Consider the following 24330-nt stretch of genomic DNA (forward strand, 5'->3'; position numbering starts at 1 on the left):
TGTCCTCGTAAAAGGTTCACTTTCATTGTTTCAGAAATGAGCCCTAAATTAGATCTGGGTCTTATCGGTGGGTGTTTTAGAGCCAAAAACTTCCATTGCTATCATGTATGTCAGATGACGGGTCTTGTTTTTGCTAAGGGGCTTCCCCCTTATCACGTTGGTGTCTGACGACTCATCTCTACCCCATGATCCGACCGATACAGTAATTGATCTGAATCCTTCGCGGTTTGCAAAAAGCACAGGACACATAAGACACCACAGCATGATTAATGAGTTCACTGAAAGCCTTAAAACATCACAGACCATTCATATTTAGACCAGTTTAGATGGTATTTTTAGTTGCAAGTTCTTGTCATGCACAATCAACTGTGAAGGCACAGTCAGACTTGGTTAGATGATTGGACTGATGGCAGATCACAACACACACATAGGAAGCCAAACACTTTGAACTCTTCTGGTAAGAGGGTGGGAGCCTCAGTTGGCAGATTACTCAACCAGACTGCCATTAGATTGGTGCCATTCTCATAAAATACTCTTCTTTTCTTTACTTGTCAAGATCAAACCAGAGATGTCTCACTTGACAGTAAGCCTAGAAAAACGTTGCACCACTCGCTTCCTGAAGATTATTCTGCATTGAAGGCTCAGTTTGAACATGGAGTTAGGCACCATGTCCATCACAAGGTGGAAACAGTCTCTGCAACATTTCGAGATGGTCCAGTTTAGATCATTTCCAGAGGAAGTTAAAAATGCATTCAATCGAATGCATCTGAACGACCACAAAAGAGATTCATTCATCCATTATTTATTAGGGGCCACCACAGTGGAATGAACCACCAACTATTCAGGCAATTAGTTTTGTTTATGCAGCAGATGCCCTTCCAGCCCCAACCCAGTATTGGGAAAGCACAAAGGGATTTAAAAAACATAAACAGGTCTCATTTTAGATTAGATCACAAAACTGCAAGAATCCACTGTTAAAAAATCTATCTGGCTTTAATTTTTTTATTTATTAAATTATCTTTTCTTTACGTAACTTAAAAATATTTAGTTGAAATCTGATTATCGTATTACAATAAGTTAAAGTAACACAAAGACATTTGTTGTTATGGCTTTTTGTCAAATAATTCTTTACAGCGTACAAAGTCACTATGTCCATATGGCTGAACAATAAGATATATAAATGTTGATTTGATTTGTTTATTAATCATTTACTTACTCATTCGGAATGAACTTAAAAACCACTGGCAACTTTTAAATAACTGATAGTTTATAAATAACGCAATACTTAATGTAGTAATGAAAAATGAATTATTAATAAAGTATGAAAATACAATCATTAAGCACATTATAAATGTGCTTATAAGTCAAGCATACAGCATTTGTAGCTGTATTTATAAACTGATAAATAATATAGTCTATTAACATACAGTTAGTACTTAACAAATGACACATTAACAATTAGAAAATGCTTATTAAATGATCCATAGTGTGCAGTTATAATGAAGTGTTGCCAAATTTCGTTTTTGGAAGTACACTACCTGATGATAGCCTTGTCGTCGATCTCAGATTTAAGGGGAACAAATAATACCTTGACTTCATAACTTAACATAACTTCTAGCTGATCATTTGGAAAAGTGGCAGAAGGTAGATTTTTCTGATGAATCATCTGTTGAACTGCATCCCAATCATCACAAATACTGCAGAAGACCTATTGGAACCTGCATGGACCCAAGATTCTCACAGAAATCAGTCAAGTTTCCTGAAGGAAAAATCGTGGTTTGGGGTTAAATTCAGTAAGGGGACGTGCGAGAGATCTGCAGAGTGGATGGCAACATCAATAGCCTGAGGTATCAAGGCATTTGTGCTGCCCATTACATTACAAACCACAGGAGAGGGCAAATTCTTCAGCAGGATAGCGCTCCTTCTCATACTTCAGCCTCCACATCAAAGTTCCTGAAAGCAAAGAAGGTCAAGGTGCTCCAGGATTGGCCAGCCCTGTCACCAGACATAAACATTATTGAGCATGTCTGAGGCAAAATGAAGGAGGAGGTATTGAAGATGATTCCAAAGAATCTTGATGAACTCTTTGCCATTCCAGATGACTTTATTAATAGTCATTGCAGAGATGTATGGATACAGTCCTCCAAGCTCATGGGAGTCATATACAATATTAATTCTGTTTTCACTGCACCATGACTTTATATTCTATACTGTACATTATTTCTGTTAGGTGACAAGACTTTTGTCTAAGCAAAGTCAGACCTTACTGTCCTAATTAAATAATTAAAAATCAATTCATGATCATATTTTATTTTAGTAAAATCAGCATAATCTAGAGGCCTTCGCCTTTCATATAAGCCACTTCTGATACCAAATGATCCACTAGAAGTCAAGTTATTGTTTTTTGTTCCTAAAACTTGGATAGGCAACAAGACTTTTGTCAGGTAGTGTACTGACATTTTAATACCAGAACTAGACAGGTCACATTGTCCCTGCTATGCATCTTAAGAGCTTGCTTTGATATTTCATTAATCAATACAAAGCAACCAAACATTTTTACGTGCTTCTTAAATATCAAAACATTTTGTAGATAATTATATATATAATAACAGGTTTTCCCAATCAGCTTTGTCCTGTTTTCAGCCACTGCAACAAAAGCCCACATTCTAAGGTCATTCCGATCTCAATTTGGCCCTGAGTCAGCTCCTGCTAACGTCATTTCATTCAGATTTTCTTTTTTTTTTTTTGGACAGGATGCAAGTATTATAGAGGATTTCTTAAATTACCACCACTGAATTATTACAATATCCTGAAAAAAAAGCCATGATTTATTGAATATTTTTATGACAGCTTAGAAATATTGAACATCTAAACGTGATGTTAATGCATGAAATAAAAATATACTGGTAACATTTTACAGTAAGGTTGTATTAGTAAATGCTAGTTAATGCATTTACGAACACGAACTATTTATGAACAATACTTGCACAGCATTTATTAATCATAGTTCAACATTAACTTCAACATTCATGCTTATTAACATTAGTTAATTCACCGTGAGTTAACATGAACATTGAACAACTGTATTTTCATTAACTAAGGTTAACATACAAACAAATCCTGCAGTAAATGTATTGTTCATTATTTGTTCATGTTAGTAAATGCATTAACTAGCATTAACTAACACAACCTTATTGTACAGTGTTACCAAATACTACACGTTTTGGAGATTCTATCTATAAATACAGTTTTCTGCAGCAAAAAAAAAAAAGAAAGTGTGAAAACCAGTCTAAATACATGCACTTCCTGTTGAGTGATTTCTGTTAAAGCAGAAGGTAAAAAAAAGAAAAAAAGACAAATCAAATGATATGATGTAATTGTAAGTCTCTTGGGCCTTAAACTTTTACATTTGGGATGGAAATCATGCAAATGAGATAAACACTGGTATAAGCAACAGGAAACACTTCTTTTTATGTTAAAACCCATTTGGGGAGCTTCCCCTCAAGTTTCCTGTGAGCAAAGTGCAAGCACAAGGGCTACAGCAAAAAAAAAGTACGGGGTGAGAACCTGCATATGACATTCATGTGAAATTTCCCTAAATAGCTCCATTGCGTGGGGTGTGCTCAATTCTTGAAGCGCTTCAAGTGTTTTAGAGTGAGAAACCACAAATTTGATTTGTCCCAAGAAGAACTGTAAGCCACATTTTACAAGAACATATATATGCATCTGCACTATCGGCATTATCTGCTTTGGGAAATCATTGCCATTTTAAATTTGAATAAAATAGATTTTTGTCATCATCCTTTAAGCATGGAGTTGTACATGCTTATATAATTATAGAATATCATTAATATCAATATCAATATTGCTTATATAATGCTTTTCTTACTTAAACTTTTTTAATCTTGTTTCCAGTCTAAATATCTACAAATTCTTAAATCAAGCAGCATTTAAGTAAAAAATTGTCTTGTTTTTCTAAATAAAACCAACATAGGCTCATTTTGAAAACTTAGCCCTGTCTACATTTCTGGAGATCGCAAATTATGTAGCAAGAAGTTCGTATGGCTGCATTTTGTCTTTAAAACGAACGTTACGAGGTGGTATCGCGCTTACCAGCTGACCGCTTACCTCCATATGGATGGCTTTCCTGCTGTAACCAGCTTGTCCAGTGGCTCGCAGCATACGTTGGCAGACTTGAGACACAAAAAGGAGTTGGCCACATTGACAGGGTTTGAGTCCGGTGAAGAACGGTTCTAGAAAGCAGGTAAGACAAACAAAAGCCAAAAAAATTAAATAAACTGTGATTTTGAAAACACTATTGGTTGGGTTTAGAGGATTCAGAAGGTGGGTCAGACAATCGGTCAGTCAGTCGACAGCGACCTCTGGTGGAATTACACGAGAACAGCAGGCGCGAATAGCACTCGTGAGAGTTATTTGGGATCTCAAAAAGCGTACACAGCGGCCTCTGGTGCATTGGTGAAAACAAAAACAGCAAAGAAAGTACCTCCAGGGATGTATTTGGCGCTCTCCAGAAATATATATAGCGGTACATAATCAGAATGAGTCTGGGTTGAATAAAACTTTGAAATAAGATTATTTAGCTTACGTGACCGGCAGATTATTTTGCTTGTTTCAAGGAAAAACACTTCTTTTTGACATTTCATTTCTAAGAACAAGTTAATATTTTTTGCTTGTCTAGAAAATGCTGCTTGATTTAAGATTTTTTTTGGATATTAGGACTTGAAACAAGACCAAAACACCAAGTAAGAAAGTGTTTTGCATTGTTTTATTAACCAGCAACAAGTTTATTCATTTATCCATTCTTTTTCCCTCTGCTTAGTCCCTTATTTATCAAGGGGCCGCCACAATAAAACAAACCGCCAACTATTCAAGCATATGTTTTTTACGCAGTGGATGCCCTTCCAGCTGCAACCCAATGCAGGAAAACACCCGTACACTCACATTCACATTCGCACTCATACACTACAGCCAAATTAATTCATCCAAACTCAAGCAAACTCCATACAGAAATGCAAACCTGCCTAGCCAGGACTGGAACCAACGACCTTCTTGCTGTGAGGCGACAGTGCTAACCACTGAGCCACCATGCCGCCAGCAACAAGTTTTTAACCATTTAAAATGTTAAGTATGATCACATATTCCTTTATATATTGTTATAAACACAAGGCAGAATAAGCATTAATGATGATCAAACATGATTTTACCCATAATTTGGCATTTCAGGTACACAAATGCTATTAATGATCACATTTTGGCCTTGCATTTAGGCTCAATGAATTTAAATTCTTTTGTAATTTCACGCAGACACTGAATATGCATGTAAAAACTGTCGCCTCACAGCAAGAAGGTCTCTAGTTCGAGTCCCGGCTGTTTGGAATTTGCATGCTCTCCCCATGTTCATGTGGGTTTCCTCCGGGTGCTGGTTTCTCCCACAGTCCAAAGACATGCGGTATAAAGGAACTGGATAAACAAAACTGGCAATAGTGTATGAGTGTGTGTGTGAATGTGAGTGTGTATTGGTGTTTCCAAGTCCTGGGCTGCGGCTGGAAGGGCATCTGCTGCGTAAAACGTTTGCTGGAATAGTTGGTGGTTCATTGGTGGATGAATAACGGACTACGCCAAAGGAAAATGAATGAACGAATGAATGAATGAAAAGGTTACCTAATAAAACAGAGGATATTCCTATGAACATATGCTTTACTGTTGTTTATGCATGATCATTTTCTTGCAAAATAAGTATTTTGTTTAATTTTATTTTAAATGTGTTTACTTATTTATTTATTCATTTATTTGTTTATTTATTTATTTTGTGTTACTTTTTTCACAAATAAATATTAAATATCATATATTTATATGATATCATTCATTAATTTTCTTTTCAGCTTAGCCCCTTTATTAATCTGGGGTCGCCACAGTGGAATCAACCGCCAACTTATCCAGCATATGTTTTTTACGCAGTGGATACACTTCCAGCCACAACCCATCACTGGAAAACAGCCATACACACTCATTCACACACATACACTACGGACAATTTAACCAACCCAATTCACCTATACCACATGTCTTTGGACTTGTGAGGGAAACCGGAGCACCGGGACGAAACCCACGCAAACATGGGGAGAACATGCAAACTCCACACAGAAACGCCAACAGACTCAGCCGAGGCTTGAACCAGCGACCTTCTTACTGTGAGGCGATTGTGTGCCACTGCTTCGCCCCTTATATGATATCATATATACAGTATATTCTATATTAAATAAACATTAAAATCACTCGCATCCAGAATAATTCATTTGTATATTTGCAATATATTTGTATATTGCAATTTTACAAGAAGCAGGCGACAAAAAAATGGGATGTATTATAGAGATTTAATTATTGTTTTTATCTTAAGTTAAAAAAAATCATTCACACTTTATTTGAAGATACAATTCTCACTATTAATAAGCTATTAATTAAGACTTGACCCTTAATAATCTCCTAATTTGCTTCTTATTAATAGTTATTAAGGTAGTGCTTAGGTTTAGATATCAGTTGGGATTAGGGATGCAGAATAAGATCATACAGAATATTTAATTAATAAGTACTAATAAACAGTCAATATCTTAATAATAATAATAATAGACAGGTAATAAGCCACTTAGTAATACTGAGAATTGTTACTTAAACTTTAAACTATATTCCCCAAAATGTCCATTACTTTACTTCCTGAATAAAACCGATTTACCGGCGTTCATGCATCAGAGCTTTCTGTTAATTATACTGCAACTGTTTTGCATAACACCACGTCAAGACGCTCTCCAGATTAACGGTTTTGGTTTGCACATGGCCCCCAGTTCCGTTACATCTATGAGTGATGTGTGTTTCCATCGCGCAGCCTCTGAATAGGAGGATTTCCCCTTGTTTTTCAAAGCTACACTCATGACTCACTCTTTTTCACTCGCTCTCTCCGTCATTCCATTCCTCGCTCTCTCTCTGTCTGAGGGGGAGCTTTTCTTTGTTTTGTCCTCTGGAGAAACAAGCAATGGGGGAGTTTCAGGAGTGAAATGACTAAACTGTAAAGGTGCAAATGTTTCACTGTAGGCAGGTGGTTAGATGCACTTCAGTGGTCTCAGATGTGTGACAGTCTGTGTGTGTGTGTTTGCTTACGTGATGTTTGAATCATGGGAATTATTTACAGTTGAAGCCAGAATTGTTAGACCTCCTTAATTATTAGCCCCTCTGTATATTTTTTCCTCAATTTCTGTTTAATGGAGAGATTTTGTCAAGACATTTCTAAACATAATAGTTTTGATTAGAGGTGTCCAGATCCGATCAGATGATCGGAAATTGGGCTTGATTATGTGGTTTCAGACTAGATCAGAATCGGGCATATATACAGTTGAAGTCAGAATTATTAGCCCCCCCATGTTTTCCGCTACATTCATTCTTTCATGGCGGGGCGGCACGCCAAAATTCATCCCGCCACGGCTACATTACAGCTTCTAATTCAAAACATTTCATTTTTTAAATAGCGGGTGATAATCGCACCAAAATGTATTAAAGGGTAAGTGAATTATAACAGCGCGAACTTTTCTGTAACCGTAGTAGTGCTGTGCGTCATTTGTTTAACCCTTTAAGGTTATGTGCTGACTGACTGACTCACTGACAGGTGCATGATGCGTGAGGCCAGCAAACACGACGTATAGCTGTTTCACTTTACTTCAGGACGCATTAATGGCGCTCTGTAGGTCTATTGGAGACATTCACAAATATTCCTAGCAAATCTAATAAATGTTGGAGACATACTCGTTACATAAACGCACTAAATCGCACTTCAGCAGCGTTCATTTGAGAGCGCACAAGAAGATCTGGGAAGATTGAGGGGGCGTGCAAGAAGTTTTGTTCACGAGCAGAGGAAATCGGCATGCAAGAAATTCGCATGCTCGTAGGCTATTACATAAATGCGATCTCGACTTCTAATACTGCGCTCACGACATTTGTAATTGAAATAACGCCACAGGTAGTTTGTAGATCTGTGTAAAAAAGGCCTGCCGCCACAGCTGGAAAGAATCCTGGAGGAAACACTGCCTCCCTGTTTATTTTTTCCCCCAATTTCTGTTTAACGGAGAGAAGATTTTTTCCAACACATTTCTAAACATAATAGTTTTAATAACTCGTCTCTAATAACTGATTTATTTTATCTTTGCCATGATGACAGTAAATAATATTTGACTAGATATTTTTCAAGACACTTTACAGCTTAAAGTGACATTTCAAGGCTTAACTACACTGTAAAAAATACGTAATTTTATGGTTTATTTCAGGCAGCTGTGGTGCCGGAAAAAAACGTAAAATAACAGCTGTTAAAATACAGAAATTTACTGTAAAATAACAGAGGTTAAATTACAGAATTTTACCAGAAATTAAAATTTAAGCAAATTTCTGTCTATTTACTGTCCGTTATTTTACAGTAAATTTCGGTAATTTAACGGCTGTTATTTTACGTTTTTTTTCCTGGCACCCAGCTGTCGGAAATCAACCGTAACATTACAGATTTTTTATACAGTGTAGGTTAATTAGGTTAACTAGGCAGGTTAGGGTAATTAGGCAAGTTATTGTATGATGATGGTTTCTTCTGTAGACTATCGAAAAAATATATAGCTTAAAGGGGCTAATAATTCTGACCTTAAATGGTTTTTAGAAAATTAAAAACTGCTTTTATTCTAGCCAAAATAAAACAAATAAGACTTTCTCCAGAGAAAAAAAAATCAGTCATACTGTGAAAATTTACTTGCTCTGTTAAACAATTTGGGAAATATTTAAAAAAGAACAAAAAATCATAGGGTGGCTAATAATTCCGACATCAATTGTATGTATGTATATATGAAGAGTTCAGATGCAAACGCCGCTAAACGTCACTTCCGTCAAAAATGAGATAATGACATTGAGTGAATGCTTTAGGCACGTAGTACATGTTCAACAAATAGATTTGATTCAAATCATCTAAATCGCAGCGTCAGCTCATTCAGAAATATAGTTTGTTGGCAAAAGCCTCTAAACGGCACTTGCCTTTGACAGTAAAAGCACCACTGATTCGATCCAAGACCACTGACGAGATGATCCCAAGGTTTCCATAATCCTGGACCAGGCCGTATCCTGAGCAGCTGCTGTGGTGGTCATGGAGGAGTGGAGAGCATGAGACTGATTCCTGTGAGGTTCCAGGGACAGACAAGTCTTGCGATCGTCCAGCTCCTCCAGCACCTTGACTGCAGCTCTGCACAAGACGCTTGGCCATAGGAGAAATGGTCGTGCCCAACTGAGCTTCTCTCGAGGTTTTTTAATTCTTCACTTTCGCCAATTGGTGAAGTTTTTTCCTCGCCGCTGTCGCCACTAGCCTGCATTGTTCGGGATCTGTAGAGCTGCACATCGATGGATTTACTCTTCAGTGTTTGGACTCTCAGTATAAAAACTGAACTGAACCGTTTTCAGATGTCTTAGTTTTCCCCCATCCACATTGAGATGGAGCAGCAGTGTTAAGATGAAAACGGCCTCTTCAGCGTTTTCATAACGCTCCGTTTTCAGCGCTTGAAAACTCCGGCGTAGTGTGGATGGATGGCATAACGTAGCAAAACTTATGCTTTTTAAAACTAAAACGTATTAGTGTAGACGGGGCCTAAGTCTGCGGTCTGGAGGTATTACAAAGTTGATGATGACAACATTGCCATAGCAAACTGTGAGATACGTAAACTTGGGATGGCAAGAGGTGGAAAGGAAGAGGCTACAATGAACACAACAAACCTGATAAGGCACCTGACAAAAACAAACACCCGACACAATACAGCAAGTTTACCCAGGCAACCCAACCGCAGACGAGTCAGCTCACACTGCAGGAGAGTTTGAAGAGGAGAGAAAAAATGCCCTGTGACAACGCGAAGGCACATGATGTCACAACCAAGATAGCACAAATGACAGCATTGAGTGATCTGCCAATCACCTTTATGGAGAACTCTGGATTTCATATGCTTATGGACCACGTAGAACCTCGATTTGAAATTTTTAAAATTAATTATAGTAGTATCGGGTCGGGTTTGACTCAGATCCAAGGGCAAAAAACCTGATTGGGACCTGATTCTTTTCATGATGACAGTAAATAATATTTTACTAGATAATATAATTCAGCTTCAAGTGACATTTAAAGGCTTACCTATGTTAATTAGCTTAATTAGGCAAGTTAGGGTAATTAGCCAAGTCATTGTCTAACAATGGTTTGTTCTGTAGACTATCGAAAATAAAATAATGCTTAAGTGAACTAATAATATTGACCTTAAAATTGTTTTAAAAATTAAAAACTACTTTTATTCCAGCCGAAACCAACAAATAAGACTTTCTCCAGAAGTAAAAATATTATGAGAAATACTGTGAAAAATTCCTTGCTCTGTTATTCATCATTTGGTAAATAATTGAAATAGAAAACAAAATCTCAGGGGAGGGCTAATAATTTTGACCTTTAACTTTATATATAAAAACAAAAACTTCCAGTTGCATTACAGTAGTGTGAATCTTGTCCCAAGTAAAACTACGGTAAAACTTTACAATAAGGTTCCATAAGTTCATATATTTGCTAACATGAATAAACAATAAACAATACATTTACTGCAGTATTTAATCATCTATACTTGTTAATGCTAGTTAATGAAAAAGTTGTTCATTGTTAGCTCTCGTTAACCGACAGTGCGTAAACTAATGTCAACAAGCATTAGTTTGCAGTTTGGACGACATGGTGGCTGAGTGGTTAGCACTGAGTTTGTATGTTCTCCCCTTGTCGCCGTGGGTTTTCTCCAGGTGCTTCGGTTTCCCCCACAGTCCAAAGACATGCGCTATAGGTGAATTGGGTAAACTAAATTGGCCATAGTGTATGTGTGTGAATGTGAGAGTGTAAGAGTGTTTCACAGTAATGGCTTAGGGCTGGAAGGGCATCCTCTGCATAAAACATTTGCTGGAATAGTTGGCGGTTCATTACTCTGTGGTGACCTCTGATAAATGCGATGTAGCAAAATGATGGACATCATAAGTTAACTTAATTCCTTTCATATCGATTCCCTCATAATGGATTGTGTGGAACCCAGTGTTTTTAAAGTGTAAATTAGTATGAATATTGTCTTGAAGATTACAAAGTAAGACTTAACATTTGTTAATAATGTCTAAAGGCATGAGATTTACCTGTGTATGCTTCACTGCAGTGGAAAAAACAGACTTTTTTATGAATAACCGTCCACATGTTTTTCTCAACTTCTTCAGCTTGTTTCTACATCTGCAAAGATCAGAAGAGCACGATAAGAACTTCAGCCGTCAAGAATGTGACAGGATTCAGAACAATTTGCCTACAGGGGATTATTTTGTGGACATGTATGCAAATAGAGAAGATTGCGCAATAAAGATAGCAGAGAGCTGTTTATGACTCAATCAATTTACCCTCAGGCATATTCAAAGCACCATCTGATGCTTCGTTTAACGGTTTATATTTAATATATTTAAATAACATTAAAAAACAAAAATAATGATAGTTTTACTACTGAGATGTTGAATGCTTGATTCTGATTGGCCAATGAACATTACCAGGTGTACAATTATTTTCAGATAAATGTAATTCAGATAGAAGTAATTTTGACTGAATTACAGATCCATATCACTTTACACTGAATGATTTCAGCTACTTTAAAGTCTACAATGGTCAAAAATAAAATCTAAACAAACAAGAGTTTGGATGTGTTGCGTAAGAAACTAGTATTACACACAGGAGCAACAAATATCTTAAAATACAATATCTGAACGTTGTGCGTGTCATTGTGTGTGGTAGCTATAGTATTCATTCATTAGTTTTCCTACAGCTTAGTCTCTAGAGGTCACCAGCTTAGAGGTCTAGAGCTTAGAGGTCACCATAGCATAATGAACCGCCAACTATTCCAGCATATGTTTTACACAGCAGATGTCATTCCAGCTGCAACTCAGTACTGGGAAACACCCATTCACACTCATACACTATGGCTAATTTAGTTTATTCAATTCACCTATACCTTATGTCTTTGGACTGTGGGGGAAACCGGAGCACCCAGAGGAAACCCACGTCGACTCCACACAGAAATGCCAACTGGCCCAGCCAGGACTCCAACCAGCGACCTTCTTGCTGTGAGGTGATTGTGCTAACCACTGAGCCACCATGCCACCCCGTAACTATAGTATAGGTGAAATAATTAACTGCAGTACATTGAACTATTTGAATATAATGCACAACTGAGGTGTAATGTCAATGACGTCGCATCAGTTGTGCATTATTTTTCTAATTATCTTCTAATAAATGATTCCTTACATAACTGATTGTGACTTCATTTATTTAATAAAGTAAACTATTTATTTCCTTCAAAATTAAGTCTGATACAATAAATGACAATATATACACAGTTATGAAAATGGTTTTCTAATTGTGTTTCCAAGCAAAACTGTAAATATAATATTATATTATATTATATTATTATGTTATATTATTATATTATATTATATTATTATGTTATGTTATGTTATGTTATGTTATGTTATGTTGTTATGTTATGTTGTTATGTTATATTATATTATATTATTATATTATATTATTATGTTATATTTTATTAGCATTATATTATACACAATCCCCTCACAGCAAGAAGGTCCCTGGTTCGAGCTCCAGCTGGGTCAGTTGGCATTTTTGTGTGGAGTTCTGTGTGCATGTTCTCCCCATGTTAGCGTGGGTTTCATCTGGGAGCTCCGGTTTCGCCCACAAGTCCAATAAATGAATTGGGTAAGCTAAATTGTAAGTAGTGTATATGTGTGAATGTGAGTGTGTATTGGTGTTTCCCAGTGATGGGTTGCATTGGAAGGGCATCTGCTGCGTAAAACATATGCTGGATAATTTGGCGGTTCATTCCGCTGAGGCGACCACGGATTAATAAAGGGACTAAGCCGAAAAGAAAATGAATGAATGAATGAATGAATTATTATATTATATTATATTATATTATATTATATTATATTATATTATATTATATTATATTATATTATATTATATTATATTATATTATATTATATTATATTATATTATATATGAAATTGTATGCATGCATATTGATTTTTTGACAGAAAAATGCGAATTATATTTGAATACATATATAATATTCATTTTATTTTCATTTGTTATGACTGCAAATCAGTGTTGTTCTACCAAATATTGATTTTTTATCTCTTCTGAAGTTCAGTGAATCATTAATGATAAAAATTAATATACACATGCCTAAAAATGACACCTTCTTTGTTATTTTCTGCAACAACAAGAAATATTTTGAGAGAAATATTTTGAATAAATATTATTGTTCTGTAAAATTTATGTAACCAACAAGGATTTTTTTTAACATATATTCCTATTTCTTGGTATTTTTTCACGTCACGTCTCTATTTCTGAGTTGAAATCAACCATTTTTCCAAGCACATGTACATGCTGTGCATGTCACTGAATTAAAGGGACCAAACAGACCTCCTAAATACTGGGGCAAAGTTCAGTAGTGCATGATTACAGTAGTCAGCAAAGCTTGGTTTACGTTCCCTGCTGATTGATATGCATGTGTGTGTCTGACGTATCACTATGATTTCAAGGCCAGATGAGGTTTTCTGAGAAGAGCACAAACACGAGTCTCTAAAGTGTGTGTGTGTAGTTTTAAAGCGAACTTTACTGATCAGGTTATTGTATAAATGCCAGCTTGATAAAAACACACAAGTGCAAAGATAGTAAGAAGTCTTGGCTCTGCTGCATTACAGCGACTTGGTTCCATTCCAGTGGTTTGTTTCAGAGAAGTCTGTTTTCTCTGTATTCACCATGTGGCACACAGAACCTTATCATAAAGGTTAGTGAGAACGAGTCCTTATGCGAGTCCAGCATATTATCACTGGATACAGGGTATAATTTTGGAAGATTAATTCGACCTGATGTCCAGCTAGTTCCTCGAATGCTGGCTGATGGCTTTCCAGCAAGTTTTGGGTAACACACTGCTCTATATTTGTGAAGCGCATTTCCCTGGTAATAAGGACATTAATTTTCCAGCATGAGCCACACTAAGTTTGCTGAAATTTAAGCTTGGGAAGTGTTTGTTAAAATACTGATTTGGCAATGAGATATGAAAAAAAGACTTACGATCCTGCTTCTCATACAAACTGATCTTGTTTTAAGAGTTTTTAAATCATTCATTCATTCATTTTTCTTTCAGCTTAGCCCCTTTATTCATCAGGGGTCGCCACAGCCGAATGAACTGCCAACATATCCAGCATTTGTTTTACACAGCGGATGCTCTTCCAGCTACAACCCAGTACTGGGAAACATCCATACACACTTATTCACACACAAATACTACGGCCAATTTAGTTTCTTCAATTCACTTATACCGCATGTCTTGGACTGTGGGAGAAACCGGAGCACCCGGTGGAAACCCACGCGAACACGGGGAGAACATGCAAACTCCACACAGAAATGCCAGGACTCAAACCAGCAACATTTTTGCTGTGAGGTGACAGTGCTAACCACTGAGCCACCGTGTCGCCCGTTTTAAAATAATTTTAGTGGAAAAGATACAATAACTCTTTAAAATATTTTCTGTGTAAATTCACCTTTAAAAAGTGATTAGTTGACTTTCAAAATGATTAGTTCATTTAGTAAACCCATTGCTTTTGCAGTAATTGCTTTTTTAACAGGGTAATTAAGCCCTTTGTTTTAAAAGAGATTAGTTGACTTTAAAAGGGTGATTAAACATATTGCTTTAAAAGCAAGTAATTGAGTTTACTTTAAACAATTAATAAACACATTTCTTTAAAAGTAATTTGTTGAGTTTACTTAAAATAGTGAGTAAACTGATTATTTAAAAACAATTAGTTGAGTTTATTTTTAAAAAAAATGAGTAAAACCAATTGCTTTTAAAGCAATTAGTTGACTTTACTTAAAAATAGGTGATTAAACTTATTGCTTCAAAAGCAATTAGTTAAGTTTACTTTAAGATAGTGAGTAAACTCGTTGCTTTTAAAGCAATTGGTTGTCTTTACTTAAATAGGTGATTAAACCCATTGCTTTAAAAGCTATTAGTTTGAGTTTACTTAAAAAAAGGGAGTAAACCCGTGTTTTAAAGCAATTAGTTGACTTTACTTAAAAATGTGATTAGTTAAAAAAGTAATTAGTTGAGTTTACTCAACAAGTGGGTAAAGCTGTTGCTTTTAAAGCAATTGCTTTAATTAAAAAAAGTGAGTAAACGTATTGCTTTAAAAGTGATTAGTTGACTTTACTTTAAAAGGTGAGTAAACCCATTACTTTTAAAGTGATAAGTTGACTTTTCTTAAAGTAGTAAGTAAATTAGGGATGCTCTGGTCAGGATTTTTGCAGCCGATACCGAGTACAAGCTTTATAATGCATAAAGCACATTTTCCCTCCAAGTATGATACTTCAGTGGAGATCTCTCCTTACCTAAGAGAATACATTTAGCATAATGCATATAATCCTTTAAACCTGTCTCTTATAACTATTCAGGTTTGAACATGTCATGGTCAGAAGCAGATTTACAGAATATAGTATATGGCATAAATGTAAAAAATGGTAAGCAAAATGAATAACAATGCATTTGAAAACATTGCAAATGATAAAAGAAGAATTCAACATGTCTCAATCAAGAAAAGGTTTGGAAAGCATATTTGATGCATAAGAAGGTAAAATGCAAACCTAAAAGATGTATTACTTCTTTACTAAAAGGAAATAGGTCAACAAACTACTGTTTATTGCAATAAGTAAATTACAGGAAGTTATTAAATTATTATATTATAATTATATTATGAAATACTCATTAATATGCGTGAATATTCATATACATTTTTTACATGTATCTAATATTTTCAGCCAGGTTTTAGTGAACATGCAATATTGTCAAAAGCAAAAAGGCCTTTAAAAATGCCTAAATACATGCAAGATCATTCAAATATTTATCTCCAACTAACTCAAACACTTGTGATCAGTTCATGAGACCGGGCAGATCAGCGAGTATCCAGAGTCATTAAATTGTGTCATTAAATGATTATCGGCCTATGCTAATCTCTGATCGATCGATCGATGCATCCCTGGAGTAAACCCATTGCCTTAATTTTTTATAAATATGCACAGTCATTCAATGTTTTAAGTCAACTTAAGAGTTCCAAGCTACAATGGTTTAACTACATTTTTAAAGTAACTAAGTGAAGTGATTAAGGTCATTTCAGAGTCAGACTGAGCTCTTATTACTGAAGATTAAGACAAAAACTAAATCTAAAAATGTTTATCAATGGATCCTTCACAGGAGGTCAGTTGTGATTTCCTGTGGTGAGCAGAATGTGTGTGTTGTGTGTTTCTGGCACGTGTGTGAGCTGTCAGACTGAACATGTGCGAGGAGAGATTTGTGGGAAACGTCCAGTGACAGCAGCATGAAATGGCCTGAGTGACAGTGAACAGCTGAGGGGCATCCAAGCAGACAAAAGGACAGTATATATATATGTGCGTGAGTGTGTAAGATGAGTGTGTGTGTGTGTGTTCAAGCATCTGTGTATCTGCCTATGTCTGCTGTGTGGCAAACCATTTCACATTCCTGGGACGCAGTTGTGTTTTGCGTGATTTATAGTTCATCTGAATTTGGTGGAGAGTAAAAGGCATAATTACAGAACGTTCTGTACAGGAATTTTATGTATGGAAATACAAACGGTCTGGGCTGCGGATAAAAGGGGATCATTCACTTAATGACGGGCTACAGGAGATGTTTTATTTAGAGAACATCAAACTGAGCTTGGTGCGCAAGGTTTGGCTAAAGTGCTTATTATGCAAATGATCTTTAAAGGGACAGTTCACTAAAAAAAAGACACTCAGCCGTATGTTGTTCCAAACTGTAATTCTGCAGAATGTTCCAGGCTGCTCGTTTCCATTCAGTGAAAGTACATAGGGATAGAAGCTAAAATGAAAAAAAATAAAATGCAATCAAGCAGGAAAATTTTATATTGTTAAATCAAACTGAGTACATTCATTTAAACCAACAAAATGGGTTAAATTAAGTAAAATCTATGGTAGTTTATTTGTACCACAGGATTTACAAAAGCAACCCAGGCTCATTCTGATTACGTACCCCTATATACATTTCCGGAGAGTGCCAATTACGCTCCAGGAGCTACGTTTTTTGCAGTTTTTGTTTTTTTCGCGAATGTGCCAGAGGTCGCTGTTTGAGATCTCAAATTTCTCTCGCGAATGTCATTCGCACCTGCTCTTCTCACGTAAATCCACCAGAGGTCGCAGTCAATTGAATGACTGACCAATCGACTGACCCACCCTCACCCTTCCCTAAACTCAACCTATAGTGTTTTCAAAAGCAATCCAGAAAAACAAAAGCACTCAGGGCAGCCTGTTTTTACTTGTACTTGTTGTTTACAATGTTATTTACTTGTTTATTTTATATTTTGGTTTTTGTTTTTGTCTTTCCCGATTTCTGCAACCGTTTTTCGCCGGACTCAAACCCCGTTGCTGTGGTTAGCTCTTCTCTGCATCTCAAGTTTGCCGAGTTACATGGCGAGCTACTGAACAAACTGGTAACAGCAGAAAAGCCGTCCATACGGAGGTCAGCGGTCAGCTGATAAGCGTGAAAAGGAACAGCGTCATACCGCCAGATGCAGACAGATGCAGAAATGTATACAGGGCTACGTTTTTTAATAGAGCCTGTGTCTATCTCACATTTGCATCGTTTTTAGAAAGAGTCAGAATTTGAGAAAAAGATGAGATTAAAAATTATAGCAGAATTGTATTTTTGGTGAACTACCCCTTTAAGCAAGATTTCGTAAAGCAGGTAATAACTGCAGATTATGAATTTCTACAGAGTTGCATCATAGGTGGATGTTTTTTCAGCTTTTCGTACTCATTAAATACTGTTATAACACACTTTTAATGGTCATCAATATCTGAAATCCTTGGAAGTTTTTAATATTTAGATTTTTTTTAATTTATGTATATTTAAACAGTTGAAGTCAGAACTATTAGCCCCCCTGTTTATTTTTCCCCCAATTTCTGTTTAACGGAGAGAAGATTTCTTCAACACATTTCTAAACATAATAACTTTATTAACTCATTTTTAATAATTTTTTTATTTTATCTTTGCCATGATGACAGTAGGCATGGGCCGGTATAAGTTTCTGACGGTATGATAACCTTGGATGAAAATATCACGGTTTCACAGTATCACGGTATTGTGATTACTGCTCTAAAATACATATTTTTTAAATGTCTGGGTAAAAAACTAAAACTTTTTTCCATTTTAAGCACAAAAATATTTTATTTTAAGCCACATTTGAAATATTTTGTAACAGTAAACATGTCAGGCTAATTAATTCAAATGAATTATTGACTTCTGCTGTCTTCATTTGAAACCTTTTTTTTTTACAATTTAAAACGGCATCTTTGGATATCTTTTATGCTGGAGATACTGTTGACCTAAAAAAACTAAACAAAAAAAAGTAAATAAAAAAATCATACACATACCTTAGGAACGGTATTGCAGGAAATTTTGACGGTTTTAAAACCTTGACTTTTCTAAACCGCGGTATACCTTGAAAATGGTCATCATCCCATGCCTAGATGACAGTACATAATATTTGACTAGATATTTGTCAAGACACTTTTATACAGCTTAAAGTGACATTTAAAGGCTTAACTAGGTTAATTACGTTAACTAGGAAATTATGCAAGTTATTGTATATAATGATGGTTTGTTCTGTAGACTATCGAAATAATATAGTTTAAAGGGGCTAATAATTTTGACCTTAAAATGGTTCTTAAAAAATTTAAAACTGCTTTTATTCTAGCCGAAATAAAACAAATAAGACTTTCTCCAGAAGAAAACATATTATCAGAAATACTGTGAAAATTTCCTTGCTCTGTTAAACATCATTTGGAAAATATTTAAAAGAGGATAAAATATTCAAAGAGGGCTAATAATTCTAACTTCAACTGTATGTATTTATGCACGCATTATATCATCAAAAACGAGGTGTGCAAGGTGTTTCTAATGCAGTGTCTATGGGGCTGGACAGTTAATATGACATTGTTCTCTCATTTCTCTCCTGTTATCAGACTCACACAATTTCTTTTTCTTCTTCTGAAAGTCTTGATTACACCATCATAAAGTTTTTCTTTTATTATTTCAGCAAATAGGATTGCAAAAAAAGTATTTGTTGCACTCTCCCATTCACTGCACTCTAAGTTTACCCAGCTATGACGACTATTACTACTGAGAAAGCCGGAAATGTGAAAAGGGTACATTGAGCTTTCATTAATTTTCCTCTGGCCTAGTCCCTTATTTATCTGGGGTCGCCACTGCGGAATGAACTGCCAACTATTCCGGCATATGTTTTACGAAGCAGATGCCCTTCCACCCGCAACTTAATACTGGGAAACACCGATATACTCTCACATTCACACTCATACACTGCAGCCAATTTTGTTTACCCAATTCACCTATACCGCAGGTCTTTAGACAATGGGGGAAACCGGAGCACCCAAAGGAAACCCACACCAACACAGGGAAAACATGCAAACTCCACACAAAAAAACTCCAACCAATCCAGCCAGGACTTAAACCAGCAACCTTCTTTCCTGTGAGGCAACAGTGCTAAGCACTAAGCAATTGTGGCGCCCCGAGCATTTACAGTAAACGTTAAAGACTATTACTTTCTGTAACAAAGATGAAATAACACTATATGAGTTTGGTGAAACCCTGCTGGGTAAAATAAAATAAATGAATGAACAAATGCTTTCATTTAGCACAAGTTCAGCACTTGCAGACTGAAGCTCGGTTACAAACTCAAAATGACTGATTCTCCTTATCTGGGTCCAGATGTAATCACTGTGCTCCTGAATCCGGCTTTACAAACAGTTTACAGTTTATCAGGACACTGACAGCTGAGAAACGTCAGGAATCTGAAGTTCACTGAACCCTCTTTGTGCAGTAATGAGGATCCATTAGCACGTAACTCGACACTGTTCCTGGATCAGAGGCAGCAGATGCTGATGTCTTTACACGGCTATTAGCATGAGGTGTAATCTGTGCTCTCAGCATTAAATGAAATTAAGAAGAGCTGAAACACTGGAAAACTTGCAGACCTCAAGAGCTTGTTTAAAACCACATATGTTGTGCTTTAGAAGCTCATATTCACTTGAATTCATCGCTAGCTGTCAAGTATAACTACCAATGGGTAACCCATTTGATCTGACAGTGACAACGCTGGTTGATCAACTTCAGCAACTGGTGCACAGCAGGGTTATGATGATCAACAAACCAGACCAGCACCAGTCCAGCAAATAAAAGCCTTTTAACTATTAGGTTTAAATGTAATTCTGAATAACAACATTCAAATATACAATAGATTGTAATAATAATAATAATAATAATAATAATAATAATAATAATAATAATAATAATAATATTAATAATGATAATAATAATAATAATAATAATGATAACAATAATAATAATAATAATAATAATAATAATAATAATGATAATAATAATAATAATAATAATAATAATAATAATAATGATAACAATAATAATAATAATAATAATAATAATAATGATAATAATAATGATAATGATAATAATAATAATAATGATAATAATAATGATAATGATAATAATAATGATAATAATAATAATGATAATAATAATAATAATAATAATAATGATAATAATAATAATAATAATAATGATAATGATAATAATAATGATAATAATAATAATGATAATAATAATAATGATAATAATAATAATAATAATGATAATAATAATGATAATGATAATAATAATGATAATAATAATAATAATAATAATGATAATAATAATAATAATAATAATAATGATAATAATAATGATAATGATAATAATAATGATAATAATAATAATAATGATAATAATAATAATAATAATAATAATAATGATAATGATAATGATAATGATAATAATAATGATAATGATAATGATAATAATAATAATAATGATAATAATAATAATAATAATAATAATAATAATAATAATAATAATAATAATAATAATAATGATAATAATAATGATAATGATAATAATAATGATAATAATAATAATAATAATAATAATGATAATAATAATGATAATGATAATAATAATGATAATAATAATAATAATAATGATAATAATAATAATAATAATAATAATAATAATGATAATAATAATGATAATGATAATAATAATAATAATAATAATAATAATAATAATAATAATAATAATAATAATAATAATAATGATAATAATAATAATAATGATAATAATAATAATAATAATAATAATAATAATGATAATAATAATAATAATAATGATAATAATAATAATAATAATAATAATAATAATAATAATAATAATAATGATAATAATAATAATAATAATAATAATAATAATAATAATGATAATAATAATGATAATAATAATAATAATAATGATAATAATAATAATAATAATAATAATAATAATAATAATAATGATAATAATAATGATAATAATAATAATAATAATGATAATAATAATAATAATAATAATAATAATGATAATAATAATGATAATGATAATAATAATAATAATAATAATAATAATAATAATAATAATAATAATAATAATAATAATGATAATAATAATAATGATAATAATAGTGGTCTTTGATGAACCCAAAAGAGCACATGTCACTCCGCTACTCACCCGTTTGCACTGGCTGCCAGTTGCTGCCCGCATCAAATACAAAGCTCTGATGTTTGCTTACAAAGTGACCTCTAGCTTGGCTCCTTCATATCTGCTCTCACTTCTGCAGATTTATGTGCCCTCCAGAAACTTGCGTTCTGTGAATGAACATCGCCTCGTTGTTCCATCCCAAAGAGGGAAGAAATCACTTTCCCGAACTCTCACATTCAATCTGCCCAGTTGGTGGAATGAACTCCCTAACTGCATCAGAACAGCAGAGTCACTTGCTGTCTTCAAGAAACGACTAAAAACTCAACTGTTTAGTCTCCACTTTCCTTCCTAATCTGCAATTGCCTCTCTGGCTATACCACTAACTGTGCCCTCTCTCTCTCTCTCTCTCTCTCCAAAAAAAAAAAAAAAAAAAAAAAAATTTTACTAATGTTTTGCTTCTTAGACTTTTACACACCTGAAACTTGTCTATAGCACTTGTTCACTGCTGCTCTTATAGTTGTGTAAATTGCTTCCTTGTCCTCATTTGTAAGTCGCTTTGGATAAAAGCGTTTGCTAAATGACTAAATGTAAATGTAAATGTAAATGTAATAATAATAATAATAATAATAATAATAATAATAAATAGTAGTAGTAAAAGATTGTAATAATTAAGGCCAGACGGATCTGTGGACATTTTTTGCTATTTCTGCACAGAATTTGTTAAAAATCTGCAGATTTATGGGAGTATCATAACTAAAACCTTAATATTTGAAATAAAAAGTAATACCTTTTTAACTTTTATTTAATCTTTACAATGAAAATCCAATTAGATCCACTTTATTTGATAAAGACTACTAAAAGACAGAAAATATTTTACAAACAGTATTGTAAATAAATCATATAGACAATTTCATATTTGTCAAAAATATTACTGAAATTAATTTAAAAACTGAATAAATAGAAATTTACACACACTTACACAAGTAAATAAACAGAATCAATGATTGGGCTAAAAATTGGCGGAAATCTGGGGAATTCTGCGCACACAGATTCCGTGTGGGTCTAATAATAATAATAATAAAAAAATAAAAATAATACTTGTAAAACATGTATCAATTCCAAATGTAGTACTGTTAAATAAAATATTTTTTAAAAATTAATAATATAAGTGAAAAAACAACAACCTTTTTAAGCACATTACATGCATGCAAACCTAAAACGTATTTAACTAAAGCTATAATAAAAATGGAATAATGTAATAACGTAAAATGTAATAATAACAGTAAAAGATTGTAATAATAGTAGTAATGAATCTTTTAATAATAATAATAATAATAATAATAATTATAGTAATAAAAAAAGTATCACTTCCAAATGTAGTACTGTTAAATAAAAAAAGAAAAACAATTATAATATAAGTGAAAAAACAACAACTTTCTTAAGCACATTACATAATTGCAAACCTAAAACTCATATAACTGAAGCTATAATAAAAAATGTTATAATGTAAAATTTAATAACAATACTAGTAAAAGATAATAATAATAATATAAAAAAACATTACTTCCATATAAAATAAACTAAATAAATAATAATATAAGTGAAAAAACACTCCTAAGCACATAACATGCATGCAAACCTAAAACTCATACAAGTAAAACTACTGAATATATTTTCAAATGACTTCTATATGGGACAATCTAATCTGTGTAAAATAAATATAAATAGTGAAGCATATATGTTTTCGCCATATATTACATTAATTGTGACCCTGGACCACAACATTACTCATCAGGGTGTCGATTTTTGGAGTTCAAACCTCACCTGCAAGCTGAATAAATAATCTTATTATAGGACAATATTTGGTTCTGAAAATCTGTAATCTAAGGGTTTAAAAATATATAAATATTGAGGCAATTACTTAAAAGTTTTCTAAAATAAGTTCTTAGAAATACATTATAAATCTAAAATTAAGTTTTAATATGTTGACAGTAGGAAATTTACTAAATGTCTTCACTGGACATGATCTTTAATTAAAATTATAAGGATTTTTGGGGGGCAGCACGGTGGCACAGTGGGTAGCACAATCACCTCACAGCAAGAAGGTCGCTGGTTCGAGCCCCAGCCGGGTCAGTTGGCATTTCAGTGTGGAGTTTGCATGTTCTCCACGCGTTCGCGTGGGTTTCCTACAGGTGCTCTGGTTTCCCCCACAAGTCCAAATACATGTAGTATAGGTGAATTGAAGAAACTAAATTGGCCGTAGTGTATGAGTGTGAATGAGTGTGTATGGATGTTTCCCCGTTGATGCGTTGCAGGGAATCAGCTAAAACATATGTTGGATAAATTGGTGGTTCATTCCGCTGTGGCGACCCCAGATTAATAAAGGGACTAAGCCAAAAGGAAAATGAATGAATGATTTTTCGCCATAAAAGTAAAATAAATATCAACCTGATTTTGTAGTCCAGGGTCACAATTACTTAACCAAAATTATCATGATTTAGAATGATGAAAT

General features: G+C 33.9%; 1 long non-coding RNA gene across 1 annotated transcript in view; it reads right to left on the reverse strand.

Moving 5' to 3' along the window:
- LOC130230209 (uncharacterized) overlaps positions 1-24330 on the reverse strand; it is a 55306-nt gene that overhangs the window by 25355 nt on the left and 5621 nt on the right. Inside the window, exon 2 of the long non-coding RNA XR_008837930.1 lies at positions 4129-4253. This is a non-coding gene — a long non-coding RNA (uncharacterized LOC130230209). The remainder of the gene's footprint in view (positions 1-4128; positions 4254-24330) is intronic.

Source organism: Danio aesculapii, chromosome 6 (assembly GCF_903798145.1).
Source record: "Danio aesculapii chromosome 6, fDanAes4.1, whole genome shotgun sequence".
In the NCBI taxonomy this organism is placed as follows: Eukaryota; Metazoa; Chordata; class Actinopteri; order Cypriniformes; family Danionidae; genus Danio; species Danio aesculapii.